The following is a 21,552-nucleotide window of genomic DNA, read 5'->3' as shown; positions in this document are numbered from 1 at the left end:
TGTTTGCATTTTTTGCCTTTATATTGTAAGATTAAAATAAAATTAAGCAAAGCAAATGAATGTTAAAATTCAAAGGCATTTGAACACCTATAACTCAATAATGAAAATCGATAAAAAGATTATTTTTTACTATGAATGCAGGTTTTATAACCCGGACAACTGTACACTATACACTTGGTCTAGTTTCACTGGTAAGATTCATTCAGTCCACTACACTATACTTCGAAAAATCCAGTCAAGTATGCACATACACATAGTTAGTGAAATCTAAGCTATTCCTTCATTTTAAGAAACTAAAAATAATTTTTATTATACTTTATAATTCACTATTATTTTTTAATTCTAAATATATTATTCACAAGAACTATTTCAGTATAGTTTGCTTTTTTCAACTTAAGCCCTGCCGCCTCCAATGAAAATGCTGAGATAAACAAATGAATAACAGAATATTCTGTATCAGCCATCTATGACTGTACAACAAATCATCTTACAATTTTAGAGGCTTAAAAAGGAAGTATGTGCTACTATTCCTGAGTCTACAGGTCAGCAAAGTGGTTGTTCCAGTCTAGGACCAGCTCCTTCCTCATCTCTGGTTTTCTGTCAATTACCTTGGTAGCAGCTCTGCTTCTAGGAGCTTGCTGGATGTTGATTGGGCTGACCCGTTTCTCTCTCCTGCTAGTTGAGGTTTATTCAGCTACTCACTGAAAAAGATTCAAGAGAATGAAGCTCTTTTGAAAGTACAGCTTAAAAACATTGTAGGCTTTCACTGATTCAGACTCAGGTCCATCCTGATAGCCAAATCCACAATTATTTGGGAGACACGTGTCTCCCTCTGGATTTACTCATGGCAGCTTTGGCCATGTCAGAAGGTTATGAGACAAGCCTCTTTAGTTTCTCAGAAACCCTTTTATCTAGCTGAAAGGGAAGCCTGGGCACTGACTTAAGTCTTAATAAAGGGTTTTATAATAACACACTAGATTTGATCTTGTCCTCACAACTTGTTTTATGTTGGAACCCTTACTAGTTGGGAAGACAGAATATAAGAAACAATTTTGTTTTTATTTTTTTTTAGATCTCTCTAAATTTTTCTTGAAAACTGATCAGGTCTTTCTCTAGTCCAGAGACTGGCAAACTCAGAGCTGCAGGCCAAATTCAACCCACCTCCTATTTTTGTATGGACCATGAGCTAAGACTAATCGTTAAATTTTCTTTTTTTGGTTAAAAAAATTCAAAAGAAGGATAACATTTTGTGATACATGCAAATTATGTCATATTCACATTTCAGTGTTCATAAATAGGGTTTTTTGAAACTCAACCACACTCATTCATTTACATATTCTCTCGTTTTTGCACTGCAGTAACCTAGTTTGTCGTGGTCTGAACGCAGGTTGGAAAAGAATTTCCAGACACAAGGCAGAATGTAAAGAAGACAGAATTTATTAAAGGGAAGGGTCGCTGCCAGAACAGCGGGCCGACTTCCTGATACTCAGGGAGACCGGACCCCGAGCAAGTGTTACTGGTCTGTTTTTATAGCTAGGGAACAAAGAACTTTCGAGTCACCTGCTGATTGGGCAGGGTATGCATACTTCCAGTGTGCAGAGCTGGAGAAGAACGGGACAAATACCTTTCCTTATATGGGCTGGGAAAGGGACAGGGCATGCTGCTTGGGAGGGCTCAGGGATATTGTAATGGCCACTATGTGACAGTGATAAGAGTCCTGTAACTCTTTGTTCTGGCAATGTTGGCCCTTGTTCAGGTTTATCTTGTTCTTTGTCCCTGCAGCACCACATTTCTCCCTCTCTTTGTTTATAGAGCCAATCCTTTGGCCTTATTCGACACTCTGCTCATGTCTACCTATCTGCTTAGCTCCTTCTCAGGCATTCGGGAACCCTTTTTGTAAGGAGAAGGAGGGACGATCTCTCTCTGGCTACTTCCTGCTGGGCAGGGACGTCATAGGGGCCCTGGGCTCCCGACGCCTGCTCTCTGTCAGGGTATCCCTAGACAGGGGGTCGAGGCTCCATGGAACATTGATGGCAGCTTGTGCAAGTGTTTTCCGGGTGTTGATGGGCTGGTATCCCTGTCGCCTTACCATTTGGAGGTTTATTTGTTGTATTCTAGAAGAGACAAACTTAACAAAGAGGTTAAAAATATATGGCCTGAAGATCAGTAAAAGTAGGAAGGCTATTACAGGACCTAGGAAAGGGGTTAGCCAACAGAACCAGGACCAGATATTAGTCTTGAAGTCCCACCAGTCGAATCCCCCTGAGGCTCCCTTCATGTAAAACCCGTTAGCTCTTTGGATAATATTCCAAAGGTTAGTTTGAATTTTGCCCGATTGGTTGACAAAAAACAGCAATCCTCCTTTAACACTGCACAGGTCCCACCTTGGTTAGCTGTTAGTAAGTCTAAAGCGCTCCTATTCTGTAAAATCATTCCTGCTAGAGAATTTATTTGTTCTTGCAGAGTGTTAATTTGAGCTGCTAGGTAGGCAAACTGTTGTGTGAATTCAAGAGAGAGTTATCGGGCAGTGAAAATAGAGTTTAAAAGCCCAGTTGAGCCTATTCCTACCCCTGTTAGGAGGATCAAGGAATGACGAATGGGACCAGAGAAGGAGGCTGAATAAGTAGCCCCTGTGTCCATGAGAAAGGTTATAGTAGCCCCTGCCACATCCAGGGTTACCCAGGGCTCCTATGGTCTTATGGGGAACATAGGGGCCTATAGGTTAAGCCCCAGGCACCTTCAGTCATCTGCATCCAGGAGCCCTAGATCTAGAGCACACGTCGGTTCTTGTTCCTGATAATCAATTACCACTGACAAGGGCAATTGGCCTTGTCCTTGGCCCAGGGGGCCAGGACCCGAAATACCCTGGGTATTGGATGATTGTGGCATTGGCCTACCCACTCGATGGCGGGAGGGACAACTCCTCTTCCAATGGCCCTTTTGGTGACAGTAAGGGCATGGGGTATCGAGTGGCGGGGTGACGCAGTTCCTGACAGTGTGCCCCTGCTGACCGCACTGGTAGCGGGTTAGCGGTGGTTTTTGAGAAGAGGAGCGGATTCCCGTAGGTCCCTGTTGTGGGAGGGACTGACTAATAGCAAGAGCCATATATTGAGCCTGTCGCTTTAATTTTTCCTCCTCTCTCAGTTCTTGCCTGTTCCTGGAAATTACTTCCCTGTTGTTAAAGACCTTAAAGGCTGTGCCAAGTAGGACAGAGAATGGAGTTTGTGGGCCCTGTTCTAATTTTTGTAATTTTTGTCTGATGTCAGGGGATGCTTGGCTTATAAAATGAACTGCAAGTATGGCCTGACCTTCAGGGCTCTCAGGGTCTAGCTTGGTGTATTTCCTCATAGCCTCTGCTAATCAGGCCTGAACAAGGGCTGGATTCTCAGAGGGTTCCTGTGTAACTTCTCTGAGCTTATTATAATTGACAGGTTTGATGATTGCCTTTTTCATACCTTCTAATAGACAGGTAATCATGTAATTTCTCCTAGTGAGCCCTCCTCTTGGCCATTTTCATTTGCTTGGTATTTCCATCCTGGGTCCACCCGTGGGACTGCTTCTGCCCCCACTTGGTTCTCATTAGGATTTTGAGAATGTGCCTCAACTGCCCAGGCCTGAGCCAAGGCCCAGATCCTGGTCTTCTCTTCATGAGTACCGCAGGTAGTTAGGACCACATGAATATCTTGCCAGGTTAGGTCAAAGGCTATGGTAAGGGCCTGAAATCCCCTGATAAAGTGAGGGGGTCCTGGCTGAAGGAGCCTAGTTTCCCTTGGACCTGAGAGCGATCAGACATGGGGAAGGGGACATGAACTCTGATAGTGCCTTGGTCTCCGTTAGCGACCTCTCGTAGGGGAAGCATATTGGGACTTGGTTCGTAGCGTTGGGTTGTCCGTGACCGAGGGTGGGGAGGGGAAAGCGGATCCACGTCTGGGTCAGGGGGTGGAGGTTGGGGAGGAGGCGGGTGAGACCGGGGACAAGAAAGCTCTTCTAAAATATCTGATGGAGGGGAGATGGGGAGGGGCGAGGCAGTTAAGCCGTCGGAGGGAGAGAAGGGGGAGGGCGAGACAGTAGAGCGGCAATGGAGAGACACGTGCGGCAGGAGTCCCTCAGGCTCGGATTCTGACTGAGGGCCAGGAAGGCCTGGATGTACGGAACCTCAGAATCCTTTCCTAGCCTCTGGCAATAAAGATCAAGTTGGAGGATCGTGTTATAATTTAGCATCCTATTAAGAGGCCATCGTTCTTGGTCCCCCAGTTTGTACTGGGGCCAAGCTGTATGACAAAAGAAAATGAGCCTCTTCTTTTTGAGATTGTCTGGGTCAAATTCCTTCCAATTCCTGAGAATACAAGAGGTGAGTCTAAGGGGATAGACGTACCTGAACCCATTCTTAGCCTCAATGCTGAAGAATGGGTGTACTGAGAATCACTGATGGGCAAAAAGGCACCCCTCTTTGCCACAGTGACGTCTCCATGCGACCAAGGCACAAAAATGCCGACCATCTCAGCAGTCACGTCCGACTGAGAGAGGTGACCAGGGTGATGAGAAACCGTGCAGCTAGAGCACCAGTGAACAGAGAGGAGGATTCCCATAGCCAGCCGGGAATTGACTCACCTTTAGAAGATCCTCAGGGACGGGGGAGAGGATTCTCAGGACCATCTAGAGGCATTGAGGTCCTCTGGAATCAGTCTGGGCTGAGGAAGAGGAAACAGAAGTAACAGAAAAGAGGACTGAGGGTCCCGCCTTTTAACCATACCGAGGAGGCGGTGGCCAAGGGACAGTGGGCTGTGTGGTTTGTTTCAACCACTATGTGCCTCACGTTGCACGGAAGTTGTCTTGATGGGGGCAGACGCTCTAAAAGCCTGGTCTGTTCTGTGACCCCCTTATCCTTTCATGGGAGTCTTCAAGCGGCAGGCTCCCTAATGGCTTTTAAATGCCCGACGCATGCCCGCACAATACCAATCGGCCCAGTCCTCAGTCAGGAGGAAGGCAGAGGGACCCTCACCCGTTCTGGGCCGCAGTTACTGGGGCGAACTGAGCCGTGGAGCCTTCGGAACACACCAGGGTGTGGCCCTGGCCAGAGTTTCTCTGTTGCTTCCACGGCAACTTGTCTGTTCACAGAAGGTACCAAGGAATGAAGAGAGGAAGTGAGGAAAGAGATCCCCATTCGGGCCACCAGAAATGTCATGGTCCAAACGCGGGCTGGAAAAGAATTTCCAGACACAAGGCAGAATGTAAAGAAGACAGAATTTATTAAAGGGGAGGGTCGCTGCCAGAACAGCGGGCCGACTTCCTGATAATCAGGGAGAGCCGACCCCAAGCAAGGGTTACTGGTCTGTTTTTTTTTTTTTTTTTTTTTTTTACTGGTCTGTTTTTATAGCTAGGGAACAAAGAACTTTCGAGTCACCTGCTGATTGGGCAGGGTATGCATACTTCCAGTGTGCAGAGCTGGAGAAGAACGGGACAAATACCTTTCCTTATCTAGGCTGGGAAAGGGACAGGGCATGCTGCTTGGGAGGGCTCAGGGATACTGTAACAGCCACTACGTGACAGAGTGATAAGAGTCCTGTAACTCTTTGTTCTGGCAATGTTGACCCTTGTTTGGGTTTATCTTGTTCTTTGTCCCTGGAGCACCACAGAGTAGAATAGTTGAGACAGAGACTGAATAGTCACAAAGTTACTATCTGGCCCTTTACAGAAAAAGTTCACTGACCTCTGGTTAACTCATATTGTTCCTTTACTACCTTATCTTGTGCTGCTAAAAGGAGCCAACTGACACTTTCAACATTTTGTCTGAAAATCATTTTTGTCAACATCTATCAATTTATTAGGAACAGACCTATCGGTATAGTCTTGCCAATTGTTTTGTTGGTTTTTATCATGGGGCTCGACTTTTCCGGCTTCCAATAGCAATCTCTCAGCATTTTCCAACCTCTGTGAAATTGCTTATTGTGTTTCCATTGTCTGCTCATTGCTTTGCTCTTAAATCAGAATATCATATTTTAAGTCAACAGCATGCACTTCTATGTACCAATTTCTATACCCATTACCTCTTACAGTTTAATAAATAAACAAAAAACTCTGTGGCTTAAAACAACAAAAATTTGTTATTGCCCCTGAGTCTATGAGTTAACTAGTCAGTTGCTCTGATCTTGCCTGGGCTTGTTTGTGTATCTGAAATCAACTTGTATGCTGGCTGGTCTGAGATGATCTCTATTACAGATCTCTTATTTGGCTGGCTATTGGCTGGTCCAGCAGGAAAGACTGGACCATGGGCCTCTTGTCCTTAATCAGATGACCCTAGACCTGTCCACATAATCATCGTAGGGATGCAAAAGGATGAGTGGAAGCATGTAAGGTTTCTTGAGGTATGGCCTAGGAATTAGCACTCCATAACTTCTTCCAAAGAAGTTAACAAAAGCAACCCAGCCCAAATTTAATGAGTGGAGAAATAAATTCTCCATCTTGATGAAATAATCATACAACTTACAATATTGTTTTAAGAAGCTTTTGATACACAGAGTATATAGGCATGCCGAGCACACAAGCAAATTTGTGTTTGCTCATCGTCTTCAGTTCTGAATATATTATATACAAAAGAAGAATTGTTCTATCTTTTCCAGTCCTAACATTGTAATGATGCCAAAAGAATAATGAAACACTCCCAACAGGTTATTAGCATTGGTGAAGATCATATTCAGATAGAGAATTGGGGAAAGGACATGTAAAATAACCAAAGAAATATAAGTCCAGGTAACTCAGAGTATTTTTGTAATCCTTCTTAAGTCATCTACCTAGAAGCTGTTCCTCTGTATTTTGAGATTCTCCTCTCTGCTCTTAGGTCTGCCCTGGGATGCTCTTTATTCTGTTGTTAGTTACCCCTTGAATGCCTTTGCTATATTCCCTTTCCCCAGGATGCTATTTTCTTTTGGTGGGTGTCATTGGAATAATAAATATATGTTAGTCCACATAACTTTACCATCTTGTCTCTTTATTTTCCACAATTTCCTGTTCAAGTACAAGGGAATTTGTCTTTACCGATTGGTGTAACTAATTACTCAGAGTAGGGTCTGAGAGTTTGAACATTGAGTGCAGGCTTCCTGACCCAGAAACCAGTAGTCTACAAGAGTCTTCCTTACGCATTTTCACTGTTTTCATGCTATTAAAATATAAGAGGAAGAGGGGTGTGTCTTCACTTTAATCACTTGGGGTTATCAGATAGATAAAAAGGAGGTAAAAAAACCCATGCATTTTATGTCTGCCCTGTGAAGCTCAGGCCAAATTTCCTACTGCAATTGTTAGGACACCCCTTGGTTGGAAAAATAAGTCAGAGAATCAGAGACCTAGGATCAAATAGTAGGTGGGTCCAATGGGCTTTTACAGGTAGGTTTCTTGAAGGGTCACAGTGTTAATTTTGTTAACTTCTGCTGGTATTGTTTCCTTCAAGCATAGAATTGTCACCAAGCTGGAAGAATTATTTCCTTTCCTAGAGACTCTTATGATGGGGAGCTTTGTCTGGGATTTGTATGGTGGTTGCAAAGGCACCTTAGACTGAGAGTCTTTCTTCTAAACATAAGATGGGAGAGAGGCAAAGTTTTTAAAACTTGTTTTGTATGACTGCCGACAAAAGGGAAAGTATCCAAAGAATTAGACTTTTTAAGAGGTTGATTTATAGAGAACCTTATTTATAACTTACTTCTTTGTAATCAGGGGTTTACCTCTCTAAAAGAGGAACTTGCTTTGGGGGCAACTCCACCTCCTACTTGTTAAGAGTGAGATGTGGTCTTCCCATTTACTCAGGTGCTGAGTCCTACTCATTTCCAGTGTTATCCAAAATGTCACTTCCTCAGACAATCCTCCACTCTGATTTTTTAAAAAAATATTTATTTACTTATTTATTTTTTAAGACTACTTTTTAGAGCAGATTTAGTGAAGAGCCTTTGTGTGTTTGTGTGGAACAGCCCCCAACTTCCAGATGAGGTCTTACATTCTCCAGAGCCTGGTATTCCTTGGTTACTTTAAAAAGACCCAGCAGACACATTTACAGTGTCCAATATCTGAGGCCAAATCACTTCTCTATGTAGGGTGTTTCCAGACTAGTCTTTACAAATGAAATGGAAACAGTGAGAGGATTTATAATTCTCCTTTGTGAGATACCTCAAATATAGGAAGTGGGCATATGAATTGATCTTCCTATTAAACCCTTATGTACTTTCCCTCTAGTCTAATTCAGTGACATGTGCATTCAGTTAACTGCTCCATCTCAATTCCCCCATCTCCCTACTCATCCCCACACAAACCTTTATCTGCAAGGTCATCTTACTCTTGGAAATATTACTGTGAACAATTAATTTATCACTTCTAGGTACAGTTTGCCCAGTTCAATGGAATCCTAAGAATTTTAATGTGATTTATGATCCTTGTTTATTGATAAGGCTTACCAGCTTCTTCAAATATGTGCTAGTAGGTAGAGTGCCACATTCATTTCTCCTACTCTTTATTATTAATTTTTAAATAGCCAAGAATTTGTAATTTGGTGGCACCATTATATAGAAAGCTTTAAAAATTACTCAGAAGAAACGGATTACTGAATTAGATAAAATTTTAGCTGAAAATGTGCCAGCCAGCTTATTGATTATACTAAGCTTAAGGATTTTTTTATATTTAAAGATAGATAAAACAATAGAAGCATTATTATTTTTTTGTTTTATCCATTTTTATCTAAACATTTATTAACTTTTTTGAAGTATAATTGTCCACATAAAAATGTACATTTCACAAGTGTATAGATTGATGAATTTTCGCCATTGAACACACCCATGTAACCAGCATCCAGCTCAACAAACAGAACAGTACCAGCATCAGGAACTCCTCCTGCTCATGCTTCCTTCCAGAGGGTAGTATTTTTGAGGGAAAAAAATCTAATGTGGGAGCAAATGTAAGGGCACCTGACACCCATCCGAGTTTTATTTTCTTCATCTGTAAAATGAGTGGAGCAATAAATATGCTGAAAAACTGCCTTATTGAATGTGATCATCTCTATGAAAACATGTTTTAAACCACAGCAAGCTGCACAAATGAACAGTATTATTTTAATTTTCTGTTACTACAAAGTACCCATTGCAGAGTTCACCTTGGAAAAATGATCAGACTTGGCTCAAGCCATGAAGAAGGGGGAGTGTTGCTAGGGAATGCCAGCAGGCTGCCTTCCAACAGACGTCTTAGAGTCTCATTACCTTGGTAGATTTGCCTGGCTCCAAGTCTGGCCCTCAGCCTTTCCAGACTCTGAAACCTAGTTGCCTATTTCTAAAGGGCCTAGTGATATTAAATAAGCTCAAGGGACTGATTTTAAAAATCAAAGCCCTGATTTATTAATTTACAATTCATTTACAATTTACAAAGGGACCAGGCACTTGAGTCCTCTGGCCAGAACATTCTCTCCCTGCTGATGTTCCTTTGGGGGAGCCATACTGTATTCTCTAGCTTGCTCAGTGAGTGTGGTTTCAGAATAAGAATTAGGTGACAAGAAGCTCCTCCTATACTGTGTGATCTTGGTTCACTACTTTTTTATACCGATGCAACGCTGAACTTTTACTATTCTCTTTAGACCCACTCGGCTGCCAGCCCAATGAGAAAGCACTCTGAAGCCTCCAGCTTCGGAAATGAATCGTGTGAACTTTTTCCCCTTAGGAAAATCCTGTGTACACTGTATAATTATCACAGAGGTCTATGAGAATGAGACCCTTATAGGATTTGGGGCTCTCAATTTTAAAAGATGAGTTATAAGTCCTGTGTGGGCTCACCTGCCTTGCAACTTCTGCGACGTAGGGCCCCTCCCTCCCTTCTGGCAGACAATGTGTGTGCCTGGCTGGAACATCCAAACACTGTAGAATTTCCCTTGTTTTCTCTTCTTCTATGTGGTAATTCTGAATGTTTACTTCTGAAGTTCATCTTCTTTCTTTTGTATAATTAGTAGGGGAAAATTAGAAGATCCCCCAGTAGAGACATGTGAGCAACTGAGATGGAAGCGTATACTCCTGAAAGTAAATGCTGACTATCAGTGCTAGCAGAAGTTATGGTCACTTATCATACCCAGCACTTAATTTTTTTTTGATGTCTGGATTGATTCATTACATGTTGATTCTAAGTTCTTGAGCTCATAACTGACAATACTGACCATACCTTTAATCTGTTTTGGGTGAACCTCATATTTCTAAGAACTTCGTTTCTTATTAATTTTAGTTGACACATTTTAAATATTTAAATCTGAGAGAATCATATAACTGACTTAATAGTTAATCATCCAAACATTTTCCTCCACTCTTGATTTTTTTAAATTTGGAAACGGAGTGTTACTCTTAGGATAATTTGATAAATGTTATGTCAGCAATTTTTGAAAAGAGTCTTCTGTTACAATAAAAGTTGGCAGACACTAAACAGACAAAGTCTCAGAATAATTGATAAGGACAACAAAAGTAAGAATTTTGACTCCCAGTAGGCAAACCACCTGTATAAACAACACTTCTAACGTCAATTTGAGTTGCTGGCTTCTGAACACTCAATTATTTAGGGCATTCAAAGGATTTCACTAATGAAAGAAATATCTACAGGCCTGAATTACAAAGGTGTTTTTTAATCATTAAAGATTAGGTTTTAATAATAAGTATTGTTATTGGTATGCTTTTCCATCAGAACTAGAACCCTTCCATTTTAATGTATTATCTATATTTTTGTATTCAGAATGTTTTAATACTATTTTGCCTTGAATTCTTCAGTCAGACATTTTTAGAGGCAGAATCTAGAAAGACAGAAAATGACCAACCAGAGGTTACCACATTTCAAGGTTGTCACTGCCTTGCCATCCAGACAGAGTCTCTTTTGGAATCTTAAAAAATTAGTTTGGGTTAGAGGGGTGAACTACATGTACAATGTTCTCTTTTTGCAATAATATGCATTGCATAGCCTATTACAATGAATTGACTTAGAGTTCCTGACCCATGTTTACAGGGACAATAATATTTTGTTCGGTATTGTTTTATTGAAGAGTTGCAAATTAAATTATTTTTAAATACATGTTTAAGATAAAACGGTTTTAGATTTACAGAAAATCATAAGGATAGTACGGTGATTGCTCATATTTCTGTACCCATTTTCCCTTATTAGTAATATCTTACATTAGTATGGTACTTTTGTTACAATAAGGAGTTAATATTGATATGTTATCATTAACTAAAATCCATAATTTATTCAGATTAGTTTTTACCTAATATTCTTTTTGTGTTCCAGGATTCCATCTAGGATAGCACACTACATTTAATTATCATGTTCCCTTAGACTTCTCATGACTGTGATAGCTTCTCAGATGTTCATTCCTTGTCTTTGATGACCTTGACAGTCTGAGGAGTACTGCTCAGGTATTTTGAAGGATGTTTCTCAATAAGAATTTGTCTGATTTTTTTTCTCATACTAGGGTTATGGAGTTTGAGGAGGAAGACCACAGAAGTAAAGTACCATTTCCATCATATCTTATCAGGGATACATGACTTATCACTGTTAATATTGATCTTAAGCACCTGCCTAAGGCAGTGTTTCTCAGTTTTCTCCACTGAAATTTGCTGGCCCTCTCCCACCTTTCCATACAGCCTTCTTTGGAAGGAAGCCACTATGTGCAGTCCACATGTAAGGAGTGGGGAGTTATACTTCACCTCCTTGAGGGCACGATATCTACACATATTATTTGGAATTCTTCTATACAGGAAATTTGTCTCTTCTCCCAATTTATTTATTTATTCATTCATTCACTTATTTATATCAGTATGGACTCATGAATATTCATTTTATGTACTGAGTTACAATCTAATACTACTTTATTTTGTTGCTTAAATTTATCCAGTTTTGGCCATTGGGAGCTTTACAGTTGGCTCCTGTATCCTTTTGATATCTCTCATCTGTGTGTGTGTGTGTGTTTCAGACATTCTCTGTTTCTGGCATTACAGGGTGCTCCAGGCTCATCATGCATATTTCCTGCCCCAGTCCTAGAATCAGCCATTCTCCAAGGCGTGTGGTTCCCTTTATTGGAGAACAATATTAGAAACCAAGATCTAGGTGCTAAGTGTGTACATAGATATTGGTATGTCATTGATTCTAGGTCCTCTCAGTCAATAGTACAAGGAAATGTATTTATATATGTAAATATACTAACCCCTGAATCTATACACATCTTTAAGTATTTGTATATGTAAATATCTGCGTCTATATCAATTAATTCTGACTTCATTCTGATGACTCTGTTGACCTGAAATAAAGAGCCTGCCAGATATTTCTCCAACAAAGATTCAGGATCAGCAGAGAATTGCAACTCAGGTCCTGCAACCATGGCAAGCAACATGCAAGTTCCCTGCACTCAAGGGAAGGAGACACTTTATAGAGAGGAAAAGGAAGTTGGGAGGGCTATAGTAAACAAAGAGATTATGGCTTTTTATTGGCTGAGTCCTTGACAGGAAAGAAGATGAGTCTTTCTTCTTCCTGTTGGGCTCTGCTATCATCACAGAACATCAGAGCTCCCCCTTCTGGTTTCCCAACTCTATTTAATTGAAGTTCTTGTTTATAAATTTTTTACAAATCCAACTCTAATTAATTACCAAATGGATCATTCTAGCCTCCTTCCCTTGCTTGTCTGCAAACTACTACTCCAAGAGTAAGAAACCTGGATTCAACCAACATACAATCCATTGACTTAATTTCAGTATACTTATACAGCAGTTACAGAATTGTTAACCAGTACTCCTGTAGGAAATAAATTTATTAACTAGAGTGCAGCAATCCTTTATTCTCACAAACTCCACTCATTTCCAAAATTGCCTAGGTCAGCAATATTTTTTAAGTTGTTTCATGTATTAGTAATATTCTTTTATCATGTTCTACATGCCATACTGGGATTTCCCCCAATCTCGTAAATAAATTTTTTGGAAATTTGCATATATTAAGGTTCACCTTTTGTGGTGTAAAGTTCTATGGATTTTAACAAATACACAATATGATGTATCTACCATTACTGGATCCTTCATAATACTTTCACTGCCCTAAGAAATCCCCTGTGCTTTACCTATTCAACCCTCTTCTCCTCCCACTAAACTGGAAACCATTGATTTTAATATCATTGTTATAATTTTGCCTTTTTCATAGGTCATATCATTGAAATTATAGACTATGTAACCTTTTCAGACTAACCTTTTTCACTTAATATGAATTTAAGATTCATCAGTTGCTTTCTATGGCTTAATGGCTCTTTTTTTTTTTTTTTGCTGAATAATACTTTGTTGTATGGATGTAACACAATTTATCTGTTTGCCTACTGAAGGACACCTTAGTTGCTTCCAGCTTTTGACGATTATGAATAAAACATACAAGTTTTTGGATGGACAAATATTTTCAAATCAGTAAGGTAAATAATCTAGGAGCAGAGTTGCTGTATCATATTTAAGATTATGTTTAGATTTGCAAGAAATTGCCAAATTTACTCCCAAAGTGGCTGTAACATTTTGAATTCCTACCAGAAATGAATGAAAGTTTTATTGCTCTGCATTCTTGCCAGGGATTGATATTATCAGTGTTTTGGATTTTAGCCATTCTAATTCATTTGTAGTGATATCTTGTTATTTTATTTTATTTTATTATTTTTTTAAATAAGTTCATTTATTTTATTTATTTATTATTTTTGGCTGCATTGGACCTTCGTTGCTGTGCGTGGGCTTTCTCTAGTTGTGGCGAGCGGGGGCTACTCTTCACTGTGGTGTGCAGGCTTCTCATTGCAGTGGCAGCTCTTGTCGTGGAGCACGAGCTCTAGGTGCATGGGCTTCAGTAGTTGTGGCTCACAGGCTCTAGAACACAGGCTCAGTAGTTGTGGCACACGGGCTTAGTTGCTCCGTGGCATGTGGGATTTTCCCAGACCAGGGTTTGAACCCCTGTCCTCTGCATTGGCAGGCAGATTCTTAACCACTGCGCCACCAGGGAAGACCTATTTTGTGTTTTTAATCTGTAATTCTCTGATGACAATAATATTGAACATCTTTTCATATGCTTATTTGCCACCTATATATCTTCTTTGGTGAGGTATCTGTTCAGATTTTTGACCACTTAAAGAATGGCTATTTATTTTCTTCTTGTTGAATTTTAAGAGTTCTTTGTATATTTTGGATACAAGTTCTTTGATAGATAAGTGTTTTGTTACTATTTACTCCCAGTCTGTGGCTTTTCATTCTCTTAACAGTTTCTTTTGCAAAGCAAAAGTTCTAATTTTCATAAAGTGCAACCTGTTTATTTTTTCATGAGTCATATTTTAGATAATGATTTTTTGGGTGTTTTATCTAAAAACTCATCACCAGGAAAATATTTTTAATAGCAATATATATTTAATATATTTAATAGCAATATATCTATTTTTGGATATTGAATACTTTGAAATAGTAGCTTTGAATACTTTCTGAATACTTTGAAATAGAGTTTGAGAAACACTGACTTAGAGGAAAATCAGTTGAAACTACAGCCTTGTCCTCCCACATTTTGCCAAGGCCCTGGTAGGAACTCAGAAGGCAAATCAAGATATGTGAAAGTATGTAAAATAGTCATGGGCATTTTCCTCATGGGGAAAAGAATAGAAGGAGGGCCTCATTGCTTTGGAGAAACATTTTTCTTTCCTGCCAAGGGACAGACTTACAAAGACTTACAGACTTTCTCTTCTCTCTTTCTCTGCTCTCTTTTCTCATTCTTTTTTTTGTTTTTTCTTGCTTTCTCTTTCCTTTTTTCCTTTTCTCTGTGACAATAAGTAAGCTAGAATACAAAGAGTGTAATTAAGATAAGCTAGTAAGTTGATGATGATGACTTTAATCTATCCATTTTCTTCAATGGGTTTTTTACCTAAAGGTTGGAAATATTCTTTTGTGATATAGTTATTATTTGTATGCTAGCTTGTTGGTAGTAAATTGCCTGTAGTAGTAACAGAGGATACTCTAGCAGTGCACCAATTAACTAAAATCAATATTTGTAAAACAATATAAATTAATTATCAATAGAATAAATGTATACTGTTATCTTATCAATTATTAATACTTATTCAAAGACAGGTATGTTCTCAGAAAGGATTCCCTATGAATGAACACAAAGTTAATATTTGTCATGTTTCCTCCTCTAAAATCTAATAGAGGAAGACATACACAATGCAATTTGTGAATATAAAAAGCTATATTACATAGGGTATAAGCAAGTGTAAGAAGACCACGTTGATGCTATAAACAGTGTAATGATTGATGAATGTAAAGAGTGATGAGTGCTGAGTATTCATGGAACATTTTATGAAGGAGGCAGGGCTTGTGCTTGCCACAGAGGATGATTATAATTTAGATAGTCCAAGTTAAAGAGGAAAGGATGCTCCAAATGAAGGAAAACATGAACAGAAGCATGGTGTGAGAATGAATACTACTTATTGGGCACGTATAACAAATCTCTAGCCAAATGGCTTTTAAAATCAATATGGTAAGTAGATTAGTAGAATAGATGTGGTTAACTAGGTGCTATGAGTTTTTTTAATAGATAGTTGATGCAACAAAAAGGATTTTTTAAGACACATTGTGAGTATTGAGGCCTCTGTTATGACATAGGGCACTCTGAAGCCCTCTCAGCATATGGCATTCTCCTGTCCCTTGTGATTGGCTCAGATGTAGAAATATAATCTAATTGGATCTAACAGAGGAAAATTTATGATTTTAATTTGATAGTATTTGGAAGAAAATTCTCCCTCCTGAATAGTATGACATACAGATGGGCCATTTGAATTTCTGCAGTCATTTCAACTCCATGAAGGATAAGGCCTGCCAATAGAGGATGATGACACCAAGAGGATCACAAAACAACAGAGCCAGAAAACTGCTCAAAGGGTCCTTGGAGCCTGGCCTACTTCTGGATTGTTATGTTAATTGAGCCAGTAAATTTCCATTATGTGCCTTTTTCCAGGTCCTCAGAAAATTTTTTCTCTTTCTCTCACATACCACATACAGCCTCACACTAGGAGGTTTTTTTTTTTTTTGTTCTACCTTCAAAATACATTTAGATCCTACTCTTTATTTCTCACATCTCTATCCTGTCTCCCTAAGGCAGATCAGCATCAGCTAGCACCTGAATTAATATAACAGGCTTCTAGCTAGTCTCCCTTTTTTCCACCCTTGTTCCTTCACAGTCAATTAATCACACAGATGGCAGTGATCTTTTAAACATAAAAATAAGATTTAACTACTTCTCTGCTCAGCTTTCTCTAAAAGCTCCCCTTATTGTATGGAATAAAATCCAAAGTCCAGATGATGACTTATCAGGCCCTTTATGATTTGGGGCCCTGCTGCTTCCATAATATTATCTCTTACTATTCAACCCTTGTTTCCCCCTGCCATAAAACTTTTTTTTCCTGCTTCTCAAACACATAAAACACATTCTCATCTTAGGGCCTTTGCACTTGCTGATGTTTGTACCTGAAACCTAGTTTTACACAGTATTGTTGTGTCTTTTCCCCTCACTTGATGTGTTTTCCTTATCAAAGAGGATTCAGCTTCCATTTGGTACCCTGTCCTCACTGGTACCAGGTAATATTTTTAACATCCAGCTTCATTTTTCTTCAAAGCCCTTGTCACCAATAGAGACATTATTTATTTGTTGATTTTTTTAACCCTTTCACTAACACTAGAATGAAAGTTTCACAGATAATTCTGTTTTTTTATTAATGTCTTCAGAACCAGGGCAGGCAACACATAGTATATGATTTTAAATTGAATCAAACTCTTCTTAAAGCTAGAGTCATTCTTATTTCTATTAATGTTGTTTTGCTGCTAAAAGCACTTTCATTAGGTAAATGCTAATCTGATTAGTCTTTAGTAAAATTTAGTAGAGAATATAACATGTCCAAATAGAAAGACTATATTGTAAATTATATAACAGTGCTTTAAAGTGAATTCTTTGTATTTAATATTTTCCATTTAAAGGAGAATATTACACAGTGAATAAAGACTGAGATAACAATTCATAGAAATCTCTTGTATTGGTAAAAGAAAAACAACCAAGAATGAAGCACTTCCCATTATAAAAATGTGAATGTTTTAATTAAAAAAAAAAAAAAAAAACCCAGCACATTACTCTACGAGTACTATAGTATTAGTTTTATGTTGCACAACAAAAAACAACAGTGTTGTGATTTAAGAGGGATTCAGTTACATAAAATGTGGAAACTGAGGAAGTATTCATTTATAGATCTCATCTTAAGTGTCAAGCTCTTTGCTGGATGCTTTACAAATATTATGTCATTTAAAATTTCAAACCTTTATCTGGTGAATATTAATTATTATTAAAGAAGAAAAAAAATGAGGTTCAGAAAGAAAAAAAAATTTCCCAAGGGCTTGCAACTCGTCCTTGACATCCAAATCCAAAGTTTCAAGCATCAAAATTCATTAAGAGAAATGCTTTTTCCAATAAATATGTAAAGCTATTGGTATGCACACAAAAATTTTTTTTATTTATTTTTAATATTTATTGAAGTGTAATGGACTTATAATATTATATTAGTTTCAGGAGTACCACATAGTGATTTGATATTTTTATACAGTATGAGATGATCACCACATATAAGTCTAGTTAGTGTCTGTCACCATGCAAAATTATTACATTACTGACTATATTTGCTATGCTGTACATTACTTCTCCGTGACTTATATACTTTATAACTTTAAGTTTGTACCTCTTAGTTCCCTTTTCCAATTTCACCATCCCTCCACCCTTTCCTTTTTAACAACCACTGGGTTGTTCTTTGTATCTATGAATCTGTTTCTCTTCTGTTATGTTTGTTCATTTGTTTTATTTTTTAGATTCCACGTGTAAGTGAGATCATATGGTATATGTCTTCCAGTCTCACTCATCTCCAGCTATGTGAATCAAATGTCAAGATACCACTCTTTGTTATGGCTGAGTAATATTCATATATATATACACATACCATATCTTTTTTATTCATTCATCTATTGATGGACACTTAGGTTACTTCCATATCTTAGCGATTATAAATAATGCTGTAATGAACGTAGGTCTGCCTAAATATTTTCAGTTTGCTGTTTTTGTATTCTTTTGATAAATACCCAGAGGTGGAATTTCTGGGTCTTATGGTAGTTCTATTTTTAATTTTTCGAGGAACCTCCATACTCTTTTCCATAATGGTTCTACCAATTTATATCTTCACCAAAAAGTGTACAAGTGTTCCTTTTTCTCTACATCCTTGCCAATACTTGTTATTTGTTGTCTTTTTGATAGTAACCATTCTGACAGGTGTGACAGGTGTGAGGTGATATCTCAATGTGATTTTGACTTGCACTTCCCTGATGTTTAATGATATTGACCATCTTTTCATGTGTTTGTTGGCTATCTGTATGTATTCTTTGGAAAAATGTCCATTTGAATCTTCTGTCCATTTTTAAATCAGATTTTTTATAAGTATTGAGTTGTATGAGTTCTTTATATATTTTTTGGATATTAACCCCTTATCAGACATATCATTTGCAAATATCTTCTCCCATACTGTAGGATGCTTTTTTGTTTTGTCAATGGTTTCTTCACTGTGCAAAATATTTTTAGTTTGATGTATTCTTATTTGTTTAATTTTGCTTTTGTTTCCACTGCCTGAGGAGACATGTCCAAAAGAATATTGCTAAGGCTGATGCTAAAGACCATACTACCAATGCTTTCTTTGAAAAATTTTATGGTTTCAGGCTTTATATTTAAGTCTTTACCCAATTTTGACTTTATTTTTGTATATAATGTAAAAAAGAGGTCTAGTTTTTATTGTTTTTTTTTTTTTTTAGCTGTCCAGTTTCCCAACATCACTTATTGAAGAGACCATCTTTTTCCACTGTATGTTCTTGCCTCCTTGTTGTAGATTAATCAATCTTATAAGCATAAGATTATTTCTGGGCTCACTATTCTGTTCCATTCATTTATGTGTTTTTGTGTCAGCACAATTCTGTTTTGATTACTGTAGCTTTATAGTATAATTTGAAATCAGGGACCATGATATCTCCAGCTTTGTTCTTTCTCAGAATTGTTTTGGCTGCTCGGGGTCTTTGTGGTTCCATACAAATTTTAGAATTATTTGTTCTAGTTCTGTGGAAAATGTCATGGATATTTTGATAGGGATTTCATTGAATTTGTGGATTCTGTGGGTAGTATGAACGTTTTAGCAATATTAACTTTTCCAATCCATGAGCATGGCATACCTTTCCATTTATTTGTGTTGTTATCAATTTTGTCAATGTCTTATTGATTTCAGATTATAGGTGATTCACTTCATTGGTTAAATTTATTCTTAGGTATTTTATTCTTTTTGATGCAATTGTAAATGAGATTGTTTTCTTAATTTCTCTTTCTGATAGTTTGTTATTAGTGTATAGAAATGCAACAGATTTCTGTATATTAGTTTTGTATCCTGCAAATTTACCTAATATATTTATTAATCCTAATCAGTTTTTCATGGTGTCGTTAGAATTTTCTGTATATAGCTGTATGTCATCTGCAAATAATTAAAGTTTTACTTCTTATTTTCCAGTTTTGATGTTTTCTATTTGTTTTTCTTATCTAAATGCTGTGGCTAGGACTTCCAATACTATGTTGAATAAAAATGGCAGTAGTGGGCAACCTTGTCTTATTCATGATCTTAGAGGAAATGCTTTCAGCTTTTCACCATTGAGTGTGATGTTGACTTTATGTTTGTCATATATACTCTTTATTATGTTGGGGTATGTTCTCTCTGTATCTACTTTGTTGAGAGTTTTTATTGTAAATGGATATTAAATTTTATCAAAAGCTTTTCCTGCATCTATTGAGATGACTATATGATTTTTATTCTTAAGTTTATTAATGTGGTGTATCACATTAATTGATTTATGGTTACTGAACCATCCTTGCATCACTGGGATAAATCCCACTTGATTATTTTAAAGTACTGTTGATTTTGGTGTGCTAATATTTTGTTCAGAATTTTTTGTAGCTATGTTCATCAGTTATATTGGCCTGTAATTTTCTTTTTTTTAGTGTCCTTGTTTGGTTTTGGTATCAGGATGATACTGGCCTTGTAAAATGAGCTTGGAAGTGTTTTTTTCTCAATTTTTTTTTTTTTAAGTAATTGAGAAGGATAGGTGTTCACACGTGTTTAAATGTTGGTAGAATTCTCCTGTGAAGCCATGTGGACCTGAACTTTTGTATGTTGAGAGCTTTTTAAATTTCTGATTCAATTTCATTACTAGTAATCTGTCTATTCAAATTTTGTACTTCTTCCTGATTTAGATTGTATGTTTCTAAGAATTTCTCCTCTTCTATGTCCATTTTATTAACATATAATTGTAGTAGTCTCATGATTCTTTGTATTTCTATGGAATTAGTTGTAATTTCTCTTTCATTTCCAAGTTTATTTATTTGGGCCTTTTTTTTTTTTTCCTTGAAGAGTCTGGCTAAAGGTTTATTTATTTTGTTAATCTTTTCAAAAAACTAGCTCTTAGTTTCATTGATATTTTCTACTGTTTTTTAGTATCTATTTCATTTATTTCCACTCTGATTTTTTTTGTAAGCAATATTCCAATTACATCTCTGACCAGCAAAGCCTTTTATTTAGTGAGTGGCTCTAATACTTGCTAATGTAGTTTTATATGCAAGTATTATTAACCACATGCTAAAATAAATTATATCAAAGAATAGGAAGAGGAATAAAAAGGCAGACAATAAACAAAAGTGATATTTATCATTAACAATGACTGAGAGGAGAACTTTAAGTCTATTTACATACTTCTGGTAACACTGAAACATCAAAGAAAATATCTTCTCACTTCAAACCATTCTATGAGTCTATTTTTCTAACATCAATCCAGTAATTAAATTGAACCTCAGGAGATTTATGAAACTTTGATATTTCTCCTTTCTCTGAAATTTGAACTCTGTTCAATACTTGCCATGCTGAACAACTTTTTTCTTGCAAATATAAAATCTGGTTGTGTGTGTGTTTTTTTTTTAAGCTATATTCTGATTATATCTGTGGCCAGCAAAGCCTTTTATTTAGCCCAGTGTTAATAGCTGTGCTTTTGTTGATAAGGTTGACACTACATAAATACATGCATATTTGTTTCTCATACAGATGAAATGACCTCTAGTGTTTATAGTAAAATCAGTTTGTTCTTTGATAAAGACCTCTTGAACTACACTGAGGAGCATCTTTTATACAGGATAATATATACATTTATGCACATGTATAGAGTATGAATTCATGGAAAGAAACTCTTGCCTCAGTGTATCCTTTTCTTTTAGGACATTTCATTTTTCACAGTTTAAACTTCAAATCTTCAGTGCCTGTAGAAGGATGAGTTAGAGGTACCAAGTCATTGAAACTGGTCACTTTAAAACTTGTTGAAATAGTTACTGGCCTAAATGTTTGGCAGATTCAACTTAGTTGTCTCTTGTCTTCTTCATTTTTGTTTCTACTTTGAC

Source organism: Balaenoptera acutorostrata, chromosome 5 (assembly GCF_949987535.1).
Source record: "Balaenoptera acutorostrata chromosome 5, mBalAcu1.1, whole genome shotgun sequence".
NCBI classification, from domain to species: Eukaryota; Metazoa; Chordata; class Mammalia; order Artiodactyla; family Balaenopteridae; genus Balaenoptera; species Balaenoptera acutorostrata.
The sequence above is the reverse complement of the archived record's forward strand: the minus strand, read 5'-3'. Positions refer to the sequence as shown.